Source organism: Homarus americanus, unplaced genomic scaffold (genome assembly GCF_018991925.1).
Source record: "Homarus americanus isolate GMGI-L3 unplaced genomic scaffold, GMGI_Hamer_2.0 scaffold44060, whole genome shotgun sequence".
In the NCBI taxonomy this organism is placed as follows: domain Eukaryota; kingdom Metazoa; phylum Arthropoda; class Malacostraca; order Decapoda; family Nephropidae; genus Homarus; species Homarus americanus.
Window position 1 is genome coordinate 1642633 of NW_024756871.1, and position 13140 is coordinate 1655772.

Sequence of the window (13140 nt, forward strand, 5' to 3'; positions counted from 1 at the left end):
TGCCAAAGTAGTTACTTTACGGTCACCCAACGAATGGTAAATGTATGCTGGCGGACGATGGAAAAGGTATAAGCATAGTCTCAAGACAAACCAAGAAAATGTGCGACATCGACTCCCTCACCTGATAAGACGAGCACTCCACACCGTAACGCTTGGCGGGGCACCACATGAGAAGATGTTAATACGTTTGAGTTAACCCGACTGCATACCTAGGCAGACATGCGCCAACGCCGGAAAAACGCTGCTGTTACCCTTCCCGCTTCAGATGTAGCCCTCTATATGTGCAACATCTGTGAACGGCCCTGCTGGTCCCTTATCGGCCTCTCGAGTCACCTCGGAGCTCACCAACGAAGGTGACATCTTTAATAACTCATATCATTGTATCAGAGCTGGATGATCGTCATGCTCGATTCCGAGTGACAGAAAAGTAGTATAGAGAGAGAGAGAGAGAGAGAGAGAGATATTCCGTAAACTAGTTATACAAGTTTACAATTGTTTATATATATATATATATATATATATATATATACAAGAATACATATATAAATGTGTGGGTAAATATATATAATAAAATAAACACACATACACAAACAGAGAGACACGAAGGTGAGGATGACTAACACACACACTGCTATACGACACCACAACAGCATCCAGCCCGTACTACCATGCACTGATCGCTATAAGAACAGCCCAAGTCCTAACCATTGTAAAAATTATCAACAGCCCATAGTCAACTAGTGTGTTCACTCCCAGCCAGTCTTACTTCTGCACCGTTACTATGTTGAAATGCCTTCTTCCAACCATGTTATTATATATCATATTTGTATAACTTATGTTGACATTATTTGCCATCTAGTGATACATTCTCCAATAATGTAACTATATTTTCAGCATGTGATAGATGATGATTTGTGTTACCATGCAGAAGTGGAAACGGGAGAGTGGTTGTGGTGGTGTGGGAGGGAGGTTGTGATGATGGTGGTGGGAAGGAGAGTGAGAGAGAAGGGGGAGCAGATGATGGTGGTGGGAAGGAGAGTGAGAGAGAAGGGGGAGCAGATGATGGTGGTGGGAAGGAGAGTGAGAGAGAAGGGGGAGCAGATGATGGTGGTGGGAAGGAGAGTGAGAGAGAAGGGGAGCAGATGATGGTGGTGGGAAGGAGGTGAGAGAGAGGGGAGCAGATGATGGTGGTGGGAAGGAGAGTGAGAGAGAAGGGGGAGCAGATGATGGTGGTGGGAAGGAGAGTGAGAGAGAAGGGGGAGCAGATGATGGTGGTGGGAAGGAGAGTGAGAGAGAAGGGGGAGCAGATGATGGTGGTGGGAAGGAGAGTGAGAGAGAAGGGGGAGCAGATGATAGTGTGGTGGGAAGGAGTGAGAGAGAAAGGGGGAGCAGTTGATGGTGGTGGGAAGGAGTGTGAGAGAGAAGGGAGCAGATGGTGGTGGAAAGAAATTAGAGAGAAGGAGCAGATGATGGTGTGGTGGGAAGGAGAGTGAGAGAGAAGGGGAAGCAGATGATGGTGGTGGAAGGAGAGTGAGAGAGAAGGGGGGAGCAGATGATGGTGGGTAGAAGGAGAGTGAGAGAGAAGAGAGGGGGGGGAGCAGATGATGGTGGTGGGGAAGGAGGAGTGAGAGAGAAGGGGAAGCAGATGATGGTGGTGGTGGGAAGGAGGTGAGAGAGAGGGGAGCCAGATGATGGTGGTGGGAAGGAGAGTGAGAGAGGGAGCAGATGATGGTGTGGTGGGAAGGAGGTGAGAGAGAAGGGGAGCAGATGATGGTGAGGTGGGAAGGAGAGTGAGAAGAGGAGCAGATGATGGTGGTGGGAAGGAGAGTGAGAAGGGAGCAGATGATGGTGGTGGGAAGGAGAGTGAGAGAGAAGAGGAGCAGATATGATGGTGGTGGGAAGGAGAGTGAGAGAGAGAGAGAGAGAGAGAGAGATGCATGAAGGTGGTGGTGCAGGAAAGGAAAGACAGAGGGAGAGATTGGTGGTTGAGTGGATGTAGGTGGGGTGGTGTTGGTTTGCTAGGCAGGGAGATGGTGGAGAGGAGGGTTGTTGTGGAAGGCAGAGAGAGAGAACTGAAACCTGAGACAGAAATTAAACCCACCAAAGGTTTACATCTCTCTCTTCTCTCTGACTTATGATAGCCATCCTTCCCCCTTCCCTCTACCCCCTCCCCACAGTGCTTGCAAACAATACCTCGTCACTCCCCTTCGTGTCCCTCCCCTCGACTAATAGCTAACTACTTCCATCCCACTTAACCCCTTACCCTCTCCCTCTCTTACCCTTCCTTCCCCCTCACCTTTTCACATTAGAACCAGTATCCAATATGATTAGGGCCTATTAAGACATCAGGGGCTCCGTTAAAACCCAGGGCGTCCCTTTAAGACTCAGAGGGCTCCATTAAAACCCAAGGTGTTTCATTAGGGCCTAAGACATAGAAGGCACCATAAGACTCAAGGAGCCCCATTAAGACCCAGGTGGGGCCATTATGCCCCGGAGGCGCCATTAAGACCAGGGGGCGCCAATTAACTCCAGGTGGCCCTATTAACACCCAGGGAGCTATTTTAAGAATAAAGGGGTCCCATTATGACCTCGGGGGCTCCATTAAGATCCGGGGGCACCATTAAGACTCAGGGAGCTCCATTAACTCTCGGGCCCCATTAAGAACCAAGGGACCCCATTAAGACCCAGGGGACCCATTAAGACCCAGGGGACCCCATTAAGACCCATGGGACCCCATTAAGATCCAGGAGTGCCATTAAGACCGTGAACCTATTAGGATTGGGACCCCTGTGACATGTAATCCTAACTAAGCACATTGTTTACCTGAAGGTTAGCAGACTCAAGCACGTTAAGGAGAGATAAGATTGATCCTTGGGCTGGCGTCCACACACAGCCTGCCCACGTAACGTCTAATGGGATCACCTGAAGATTAGCCCCCCTAGCTTATTTCACCTGAAGATTAGCCCTTAACGTATTTCACCTGATCATTAATCCCCCTTACGCTAACCTAAATTAGCCTAATACTAAACTAACCTAACCTAGTGCTAACCTAATGTAACGTAATCTAATAACTTACTCTAATCTAACCTAACTTACCCAGCTTATCATAACCTAACCTAACCTCACCACACCCTACTTAAACCTAATCTAACCTTACCAGCCTACAATTAACCTAACTTAACCTAGCTGATCAATAACTAAACTATTAATTTTTGTGTAAGAAACCAGTTAGGAGCCCAGGTGTGGCGTCCCAGAGGCTATAGGATCACCCCACCCAAACCCAGTCGACCTAGCTGGAAGCAGCACCTAACATTTCAGATAGGAGAATAAAGGCGGTCGAGTACAGTGCCCCACTACACTGTCTCATTGTGTACCGAAAGGTTAAATATATATTGTGCTATATCCAAACTGTCTCAAAAGGGCAGTATGACCTAAGCAACCAAGTGCCAGACGAAGAAAACACTCGGATTAAAATGTAAAGAAAGATTGTGACAGTATTAAGAGGAGCTTAGCTTAGCAACAGTGGTGGACCTGAGAGTCGATGACGTAGAGAAGAGTGTCTTATCACTTGGCGTCTACCTATGGATTTTTATATCTTATTTACTCACGTGTACCTGAGATCACCGAGGCCAGGTGGTGTGATGGCTGCTCTGGCTATTGTTACTAGTAGTATTATCATAATTGTTCTTATTATTCGTATTATTATTATTGTCAGTTTTTATTATTGTTGTTATTTTTATTGTTATTATTACTATAGTTTATCATTAGGTGTGTCTTTCAACTCTATGAATGCAAGCTGACTGACTGACTTAGTCGCTGATATATTGACTGAGTATTCAAACAGGCAAGATCCGAATTCTCAAAGCTTCAGAGTGATAAACTTCGTAACTATTAAGTTTAAGTGGCCGACGTCAGACAAAACACAAAATATGGCACAAAAATTACACCCAGAGACTATTTTAGGGGGATACGTTCACTAACACCACGAGGTTAATGTAAACACTACTTTAACTTCTATAACTGGTCAATTCCTATAAGTGGCATACGAGTTAGTTTTCTGGATCACCTGAAGTTTAGCCCCCCAGTTTATTTCACCTTACGATCAACCACCTTATCAATAACCTAACCTAGCCTACTCTTATTTAACCTAACCTAGTCTTACGTAACCTAACCTTAACTAACCTAACTTCACCACGCCTCACCTAACCTAAATCACACTAACCCATCCTAACCCCCCCCAGGTATGTTCGGTTGTTTTATCATCAGGTGAAATAAGCGGGGATGGGGCTAATCATCAAGTGATCTCCTTTTCCTTTTGTTCGTTTACAATCTATTAGTTCTTACATTCTCTATATATGACAACTTAATAAACTAAGAATAATTAAATTAATCTACAATCTCAGAATTACAACATTACGTATTAACCAGGAATATTAATTGGATCACGTGAATATTAACCCCCAATATAAACACGAGTTAATGTATAGAAATTATAAAATGGGTTTGAAATAATATAATACATTGAATACAAATTTGTGTAGAAAATAGCAATCCACCAATGTCAATGTTTACACTCCCTGGTAGCTTAAGCACTGTACTGTATACCATTAGATTAATAAACACAATAAGTGGGTTTCTCTTCAGTATTTGGCCGTGCTTCACTACGTAGAATAAGGCAGACTCGTTCACTCAGTCCTGGAGGAGCTCGTCAACACCGACCAGATCGATTCATAAGTGTCACGTCGGAAAAGCTAAATAACTTCCCTTACTCGATAACTTTTCCGTTGTTCTTTATACATCTTAAATGACATACGTAACCTATTTTGCATGACACGAATACATGTATGTATGTATAGATCTGTGCATAAACCTACACGCCAGAACAGAAAATATACATACACACTTACGTATACACAAGCTATTTGTCACCTTCCTTGACCTAAAAATAACACACCCAGGAGCCTCTTTCCACCTGTGCTGTCTCACCTTAATTATGGCAGGGTACGAAAAGCGTGTCCATGTGTACCCGGCCACACCTAGAGCTGGGTAGAGTACGAATGGAGGCAAGCAGGCAACTCGACCCACAAGCACGGTCCCTCCTTCCCTCCCGTCATACACACACACTCGGCTCTAATGTTCGCGAGGTGTTTACTTCTCTACCGCTAAAATTCACCATCGTTATGCCCTGTGTCATGTTTGCTCGTTCGTTGTTCTGACGTGTGTACTAGATGACAAGTTCATTTCCAATCCAAGAACTGAAATATGACAATAACAAGAGGCGGCTGTCGTGTAAATTAGAGATAGTGAAAGAGTGATAGCACTGTCTTGTCATCCGGTTGACCTTGACTTTATTTACATGTTCGCTGGTCTAGTAAACACCTGTTTTTGTTTAAGCATGTGATTATTAGGTACTGTAATTTCACATGGATGTGCACCTCTGAATGGCTTGGGAGTGAAAGTGTTCGAGAGTCTACACGTTGGTTAATCAAGTGATCTTATAATTATGGAACAAATGTACCAGACGCTGATGGATAGACGTTTGTTGTTAAAGGGCCACACAAGTTCACATGGGTCCAATATATACATAGATAGTACAGGTATACAAGCAATGAGTCGATTTAACCAAGGACAGGCCAGGAAACTTGTTAAAAGCTTATCACCACGGTCCTGCTAGGCTGTGTTGAGGCGATGACACTCAAAAATATTAATTTGAATTGTAAACACACCTCAAATGTTAGCGCCTAAACCTAACCTGACAATCCGCAGTCTAACATACCAGAGGTCGGCCACCGAGCAGGTCCCTCCCACCCATGACGTCATGAGTTACGCTGTCTCTCGGGGGTATTAATCACTACTACCACCTCCGTAGTCACTAGCTACATTAGTGATCACCAAGATATAAATACAATTAACATCATAGGTAAATACCTCATACAGTTTCCTCACTAGTGGTGCCACATGGGACATTAAACATACTTTTCTGTATTTTCTAATACTTGTATATAAAAGAACAATTATGAACACTTCGCACGGGCTGGCTGGCTGGTTGAGAAAATACCTCACTCTTGCTTGTACACTGGCTTACCTTCTTGCCTGACTATTTTGTGTGGTCACGCGCACGCATGCCACTCCTGAGTCAGAGGTCCGTGATCTTTGTACAAACACTGGCAGTTTAAATCTGAAATCCTATACTTCACTTTTACACAGCAACTCTCACAACTTACCCGAGGGTCAGGCGCCAGTCTTACACAAAACAAACTGGAGACAACAGCCTAGAAGGTGGTTGTGGTGTCTCCTGTTTTTAAACAGTGCAGTGATTTTGTGTAACTGATTCCAAATAACTTAGCAACTTTGTAGTTAGTGCTGGAACGCTGGAAAGTTTTAAAAGGAGGCTAGATAGATTCATGGATGATAGAGAGTGGTAGTAACTCTCGACAGGAGCTGCCATGCACAGGCCGGCCAGCCTATTGCAGACTCCTTATTTTCTTATGTTCTTACATTAACTCTTCACCTTTTGATTGTTTTAATTCGAGATTAAAATCAACAGGTTCAGGCGTTCACTACTTTAGATTCCCGAAGAGAAGCACACATCAGAAAACTGTGGCTAAAACAGTTCTTGTTAGGTAGAGAACAGATGTTTGTCTTGTGAATTGGTGCACCTTGAAACTTCAAATAAAAATGAAAAAAAAATAAACAAGAACTGGCACTGATAGTATGTATAACTTGTCTTTTATATAAAAAATATGGAGTTTGATTTGGAGAAAGACAATATGATATGACTGAGGAGGCAGATGAAGATGAGGGCAATATCATAAAGCAAAAAGTGGAACAAAAACAACTTGTACAGTGACAGAAAGGGATAAGGGACCAGTAACAATGTTCCTCATACCAAATGGTGAACAGAGATGGTTAATAGAGGTGACCTATTTAACCCTTATGACTTTTTTTTACGGGAATTAGTCCACCCCACAGGTCAAACGACCCACAACGGGGCCTGGGGGGGCGAAAAAAAAGAACAGAGAGAAATTGAAAATAAAGAAGAAAAAGGTTATACTGTGTTGATCTACACCACGAAGATGCCGGAAAACCAGCTTTTTAAAGTGAGACTGATTGTATAAGTATGGAAACACAGGAGAAGGCAGAGCATTACACAGTTAACTGTTATGAGAGAAATATTCTAAGCTGTGCATGGTGACGGCCTTCGAGAAGTGAAACACTGTGTGACCAAACTCTGAGTTCTGAAAAACATCGACTGGTGTCATAAAATCCTTCTACTGTACAGTTGATAATCATTAACAGCCTTGAAAAACAAAATCAGTAAAAAAAAGTAAGTAAGAAAATAGTATATACATTTATTCATTCAATTATCAATATATAAAAAAATAAACATCGTAAATGTCATTATAATGATCATAATATTAAACTGCTCTAACTGCTCATCACGTGATGAATTTGTCCCGTTAGTTCGGTCCCTCAAGCTTCTAAATATTAATGTTGTTTTCAAGTATGACTCAACCATTACCAATATGTTAATACGGAATAGCCCAAGTTTGAATGTAAATGGAAGTGTTTATTGTATTCCATGTAGCAAATGTAATTTTAATTATGTAGGTCAGACAGGAAAAACACTGCAGCTCAGAATCAAACAACATAAGTATAATATCAGAACTGCATCTGAAAGCAGTGCCTTGTTCGTTCATGTTAGGAATAATAATCACCCCATTGCTTGGGAAAAAAGCTTGGAAGTATTCAAATCATCTTGTGTCACAGAAAGACTTCTGGTTGAAGCTAGTTTGATTAAGGAATTAAAATCAATAAACCTTAGTGATGGTCAGTTCAAAACTGATAATATGTTACATAAATTTATTTGTCAGTGGCCCAAGGTTAAAAATGCTTTGAAAACCTTTGATCTTGATGTATGACAGTTATTTTGTGGGTCCCTTTTTTCTGACCTGACTTGTCTAGTCACGTCACCACCCTTCTCTTAAGCTCCTCTACGGTTGTGTTGGTGTGGGGATTAGTGGATGTCATCATTATGACCTGACCTCATGTTTTTAGGTCACCCTGTATATTTAAGCCTCTCTCTGTCCATGTAATCCAGTTGCCTCTGAAGATGTCTTGAATAAAGACGAAAGCTAAGGTACTCCGTTGTTTCCATTTTCCCGTGTGATTTTATCAATATATATATATATATATATATATATATATATATATATATATATATATATATATATATATATATATATATATATATATATATATATATATATATATATATATATATATATATATATATATATATATATATATATATATATATATATATATATATTTTTTTTTTTTTTATTAAGCAACAGAGAATGACAATATGAGGTACTGTCTGAATAATATCTCACAATACTACCATTATTATTATTATTATTATTATTGTAAAGATTTTTCATCAGTACAGAGCTTACAGTCCAGAGAATAACAACACATATAACAGTAAGTAAATACACCCACGTGAGTTGACACACCCTCCAGTAATTAAAGTGAGATTAAGACCTGACCCAGTAGAGGTCACGGTCACAATGAACCAAAGTTCTCACCGCCTTGTCATTATTTAACCCGGCATCATGACTGTGTTAACTCCGAAACTAACCTCCAGTCAGCTGTCCAGACCTACCCAGTCGAGTGTTAATTAAGAGATGTCATCTGCTGGCTTGTAACCTCCAATATAAGGGGCCTGCACCTCCTTCCATGAAGGATTACTATTATAACAGGGAAGGGGCCGACAGCTCCTTCCCAGAGACAGAACTCAGAAGACAAAAGTCACGCTCGTCACTAATCGAGGTCGGGAGGGAGATTTTCACTTCCCAGCACCAAGCCTCAGCTAGCAGTCTCTCCCACAGGAGACATATTCCAGCACTCTCTTCAGTAGCACCTGCAGACATCCCCCAGCTGCTGGGCCGCCCTCAGGTCACACGTGACTCATTGTCAAGGCGATCCGTGGGGTGAGTTACTTACGGTGGGAAGTGTATCCATCTCATGTTTGTGCCCGAGAGTCATTGTCTAGTAACGTCAATATAATGATCTATTAATGCGTCTGTGTCATTAAGTTAACTAATAAATAACTGTACTTAGAATTGGTGTCTAGAGCAGTGGTTCTCAACCTTGTTTGCCCCATGCACCCCTTTCACCATATGTCGGAATGTCATTTCCCCCTCCTTTCAAAGATTGTCTGCCTCAAAAAGTGCATTCCAAATAATATGCATATAATACTGAAAATCCTTTATTTTTTCCATATTAGTATCAGTTTCCCCCACTCCCCTGAAAACCTGAGGGGGGAAATTCCCCCCTGGTTCAGAACCCCTGGTCTAGAGGGTTAAACCATCGTCCTTGAGGGGGTTAAACCATCGTCCTTGAACTAAGGACAAGAGCCGGCTCTCTCATACCAACCAAACTGCTGGTTCATCCTCGCGCCATTAATATTTTTTTCCGACGCTTGGATGGTGTAAAAATGCCTCCCGCTGCCTCGGTTCCTTAAGGGGCGTGTTCAGTGTTGGTGTGGGTAAGTATGTGGTGGTGGTGGTGGTGGTGAGGGTAGTGATGGCGGTGGTGAGGGTAGTGATGGCGGTGGTGAGGGTAGTGATGGTGGTGGTGAGGGTGGTGATGGTGGTGGTGGGGGTGGTGATGGTGGTGGTGAGGGTGGTGATGGTGAGGGTGGTGATGGTGGTGGTGGGGGGGTGGTGATGGTGGTGGGTGAGGGTGGTGGTGGATGGTGGTGGTGGGGTGTGGTGATGGTGGTGGTGGGGTGGTGGTGGTGGGGGTGGTGATGGTGGTGGATGGTGGTGGTGATGGTGGTGGTGAGGGGTGAGTGGTGGTGGTGGTGGGGTGTGATGGTGGTGGTGAGGGGTAGTGATGGATGGTGTTGGTGGGGTGGTGAGGGTGGTGGTGATGGTGGTGGTGAGGGGTAGTGATGGTGGTGGTGGGGGTAGTGATGGTGGTGGTGAGGGTGGTGATGGTGGTAGTGATGGTGGTGGTGTGGGTAGTGATGGTGGTGGTGGTGTGTGATGGTGGTGGTGTGGGTAGTGATGGTGGTGGAGGGTAGGTGATGATGGTGGTGGGGGTGGTGATGGTGGTGGTGGGGGTGGTGATGGTGGTGGTGGTGATGGTGGGTGGTGAGGTAGTGATGGTGGTGGATGGTGGTGGTGAGGGTAGTGATGGTGGTGGTGTGAGGGTAGTGATGGTGGTGGTGTGGGTAGTGATGGTGGTTGGTGGGTAGTGATGGTGGTGGTGGGGGTGGTATGGTGGTGGTGGGGGCAGTGATGGTGGTGGTGGGGTAGTGATGGTGGTGTGGTGAGGGGTGGTGATGTGGTGGTGGGGGTGGGGATGGTGGTGGTGAGGGTAGTGATGGTGGTGGTGAGGGTAGTGATGGTGGTGGTGGTGTGGGTAGTGATGGTGGGGTGTGATGGTGGTGGTGAGGGTGGTGGGGTAGTGATGGTGGTGGTGGGGCTGGTGAGGTAGTGATGGTGGTGGCGAGGGTAGTGATGGTGGTGGCGAGGGTAGTGATGGTGGTGGTAGGGGTGGTGTTGGTGGTGGATGGTAGTGAGGGTACTGGTGGTGGTGGTGGTGATAAGATGTGGTGATGGTGGTATTGATGGTGGGGAGTGGTGGTTATGGTGGGGAGTGGTGGTTATGGTGGTGAGTGGTGGTGATAATGTGTGTTGAAGGTGATAAGGTGTAGCGATGAAGGGGTTGAGGATGATAATAGTGATGATGGTGATGATGCTTATAATGATGCTAAAAATGAAATTGATTGTCATAATGATGATAATGGTAATGGCTAGTACACTTATTGAAAAATGGGTTAATAATAAGACCTTAATGATAATAATAATGTAATGAGGGTAAATTAGGATAAAGGAATTACAAGTAAAGTAAGAATTTATATTTGTAGGACGATGGTTTAACCCTCTCAAGGACGATGGTTTAACCCTCTCAAGGACGATGGTTTAACCCTCTCAAGGATGATGGTTTAACCCTCTCAAGGACGATGATTTAACACCCTAAAGACGATGGTTTAACCCCCTAAGGATGATGGTTTAACCCTCTCAAAGACGATGATTTAACCCTCTCAAGGACGATGGTTTAACCCCCTAAGGACGTTGGTTTAACCCTCTCAAGGACGATGGTTTAACCCCCTCAAGGACGATGATTTAACCCTCTCAAGGATGATGGTTTAACACCCCTTCAATGACGATGGTTTAACCCTCTCAAGGACGATGGTTTAACCCTCTCAAGGATGATGGTTTAACACCCCTCCAATGACGATGGTTTAACCCTCTCAAGGACGATGGCTTAACCCTCTCAAGGACGATGATTTAACTCCCTGGAGATTATAGTTTGAAGGTGGTCCTCAAAGAGCAAATAGACCCCAGTTCTAATAGGTCGTAATCTAACCTAACCTACACAAAATGTGACAATACTGTACTGATTTTTGTGCCCTATAGACAAACTATTAAAGTGCGCCGCGCGCACGCACACACGCGCTGGCACACACAAGCGCGCACACACGCACACACACATCATCGTAACAAATTCGAACCCCTGACAGGACCCCTAAACCAAATCCCTCGGACTATTACTGATAATATGTAAAGTCAGACCAATTTATTTCACCAAAATCGAATTCGGTCCCTGACTCGGGATATCCAGAGCACCTGTGACTTACCTTTTTGTATTCAGAAGACGGTGTGTCCTCGTCGGGTGAAGAAGATCGATATTATGTAACTCGTCTTGTAAGATTCCTCATCACATGGTCGTCGTCCAGGATGAAGTTGTCGTTTAGTTTAGTTTACCTGAATGTAGCGTGGTTCTGCCGATTTTCTTTCAAGGAGTAACTTCACAAGAACAAGTTATATCGCAGGACACTGCGTCCCCTGAGCTGTTAGGTCGACACACTCTGAGGCAGCAAGAAGTAGTGGTGCTGGAATAGCGATGGCGGTTACTAGAAGCCGGATATAGCGTTAGATGTCAAGAGCTCTAGATACCGATATCTAGAAATAGTGACGAAGATATCGACAGCTCGAGGCAGAATCGTAGGTATCGAAAAGTTAAACAGAAAATATGTAGACGCCAAAAGCTCAAGAGATTTGGAGGACGTGAAGTTGAAGGGTGATGGGTGGTGGGCACGCAAGAGGACCACGGCTGTCGTAGTGTAGGGGAGGAGTGAAGCAAGAGGAGTGAAGTCCAGACCAGGGCACGACTGACCAGGTAACCTAGCGACCCACACACAGTTGCCACCCCCCCTGAATTCCCAAACACCCTTACGTAAAATTTACCTTTTGAGGGTGAGAGAAAGTGCACATCCAACGATAGTAAATACCATCTCAGAATGCTACATTTTCGGGGCGCCCAAACTACCCTCCACCAGTCCCCTAAATACAATTCCTACGCTTCTATAAACTCAAATATTATACACGTTCTCACACCACTCAATGAGGAGATGTTTACCGTACGCATTCCTCGGTTATCTGGATGGGAGTACGGTACAGGTAATGAGGCCCTGGAGTCCGAAAGAGAGAGCTAGCCTTGGGTACGTCCCACCATGTACTGTAGAGTTCGTCCCATATTTGCCATCAGGAAAGGGAGGGGGTAAGTGTGTGTGTGTGCATGTGAGTGTATATATGTGTATGTGTGTACGTGTGTGTGTACGCGTATGTGTGTGCGTGTACGTGTGTGTGTGTGTGTGACCTTGTGTGTGTATAATAATAATAATAATAATAATAATAATAATAATAATAATAATAAATAATAATAATAATAATAAACAGTTTATTGAAAGAGCATGGCAGCCGGAAGACTGAAAATATACTGTTACATAATTGGGGAATGGGTCTCTTGATTGACAAATAATATACAAGTAACATAAGTGATACAAATATGCTATGTGATAACTAGGTGGGGAGAAGGTTTGACTTCAGGGCATTTCAACATAGTGACAGTGCAAAAAGATAAGATTAACTGGGAGAGAATACACTGGTTGATTATATAAGAATTGTTGATAACACTAGTTGACAAGGGTTCAGTAACATAGATCAAATACGCTGCACTTTATTAATTTTGGGCTGATTTCAAATATGGCAATAAAAAATG

General features: G+C 43.8%; 1 protein-coding gene across 3 annotated transcripts in view; it reads right to left on the bottom strand.

Annotated features, from left to right (window-relative positions):
- Positions 1 to 12198, bottom strand: part of LOC121857015 (venom carboxylesterase-6-like) — a 26070-nt gene extending 13872 nt beyond the window's left edge. The window contains exon 1 of one of the 3 annotated variants that reach the window (XM_042352825.1): positions 11717 to 12198. The gene's annotated coding sequence lies outside the window, so the exon portion shown is untranslated. Of the gene's footprint in view, positions 1 to 4986; positions 5129 to 11716 lie in introns of those variants that run through there. The other 2 variants (XM_042352823.1, XM_042352824.1) reach the window with 2 other exon arrangements.
- Positions 12199 to 13140: the final 942 nt, after the last annotated feature.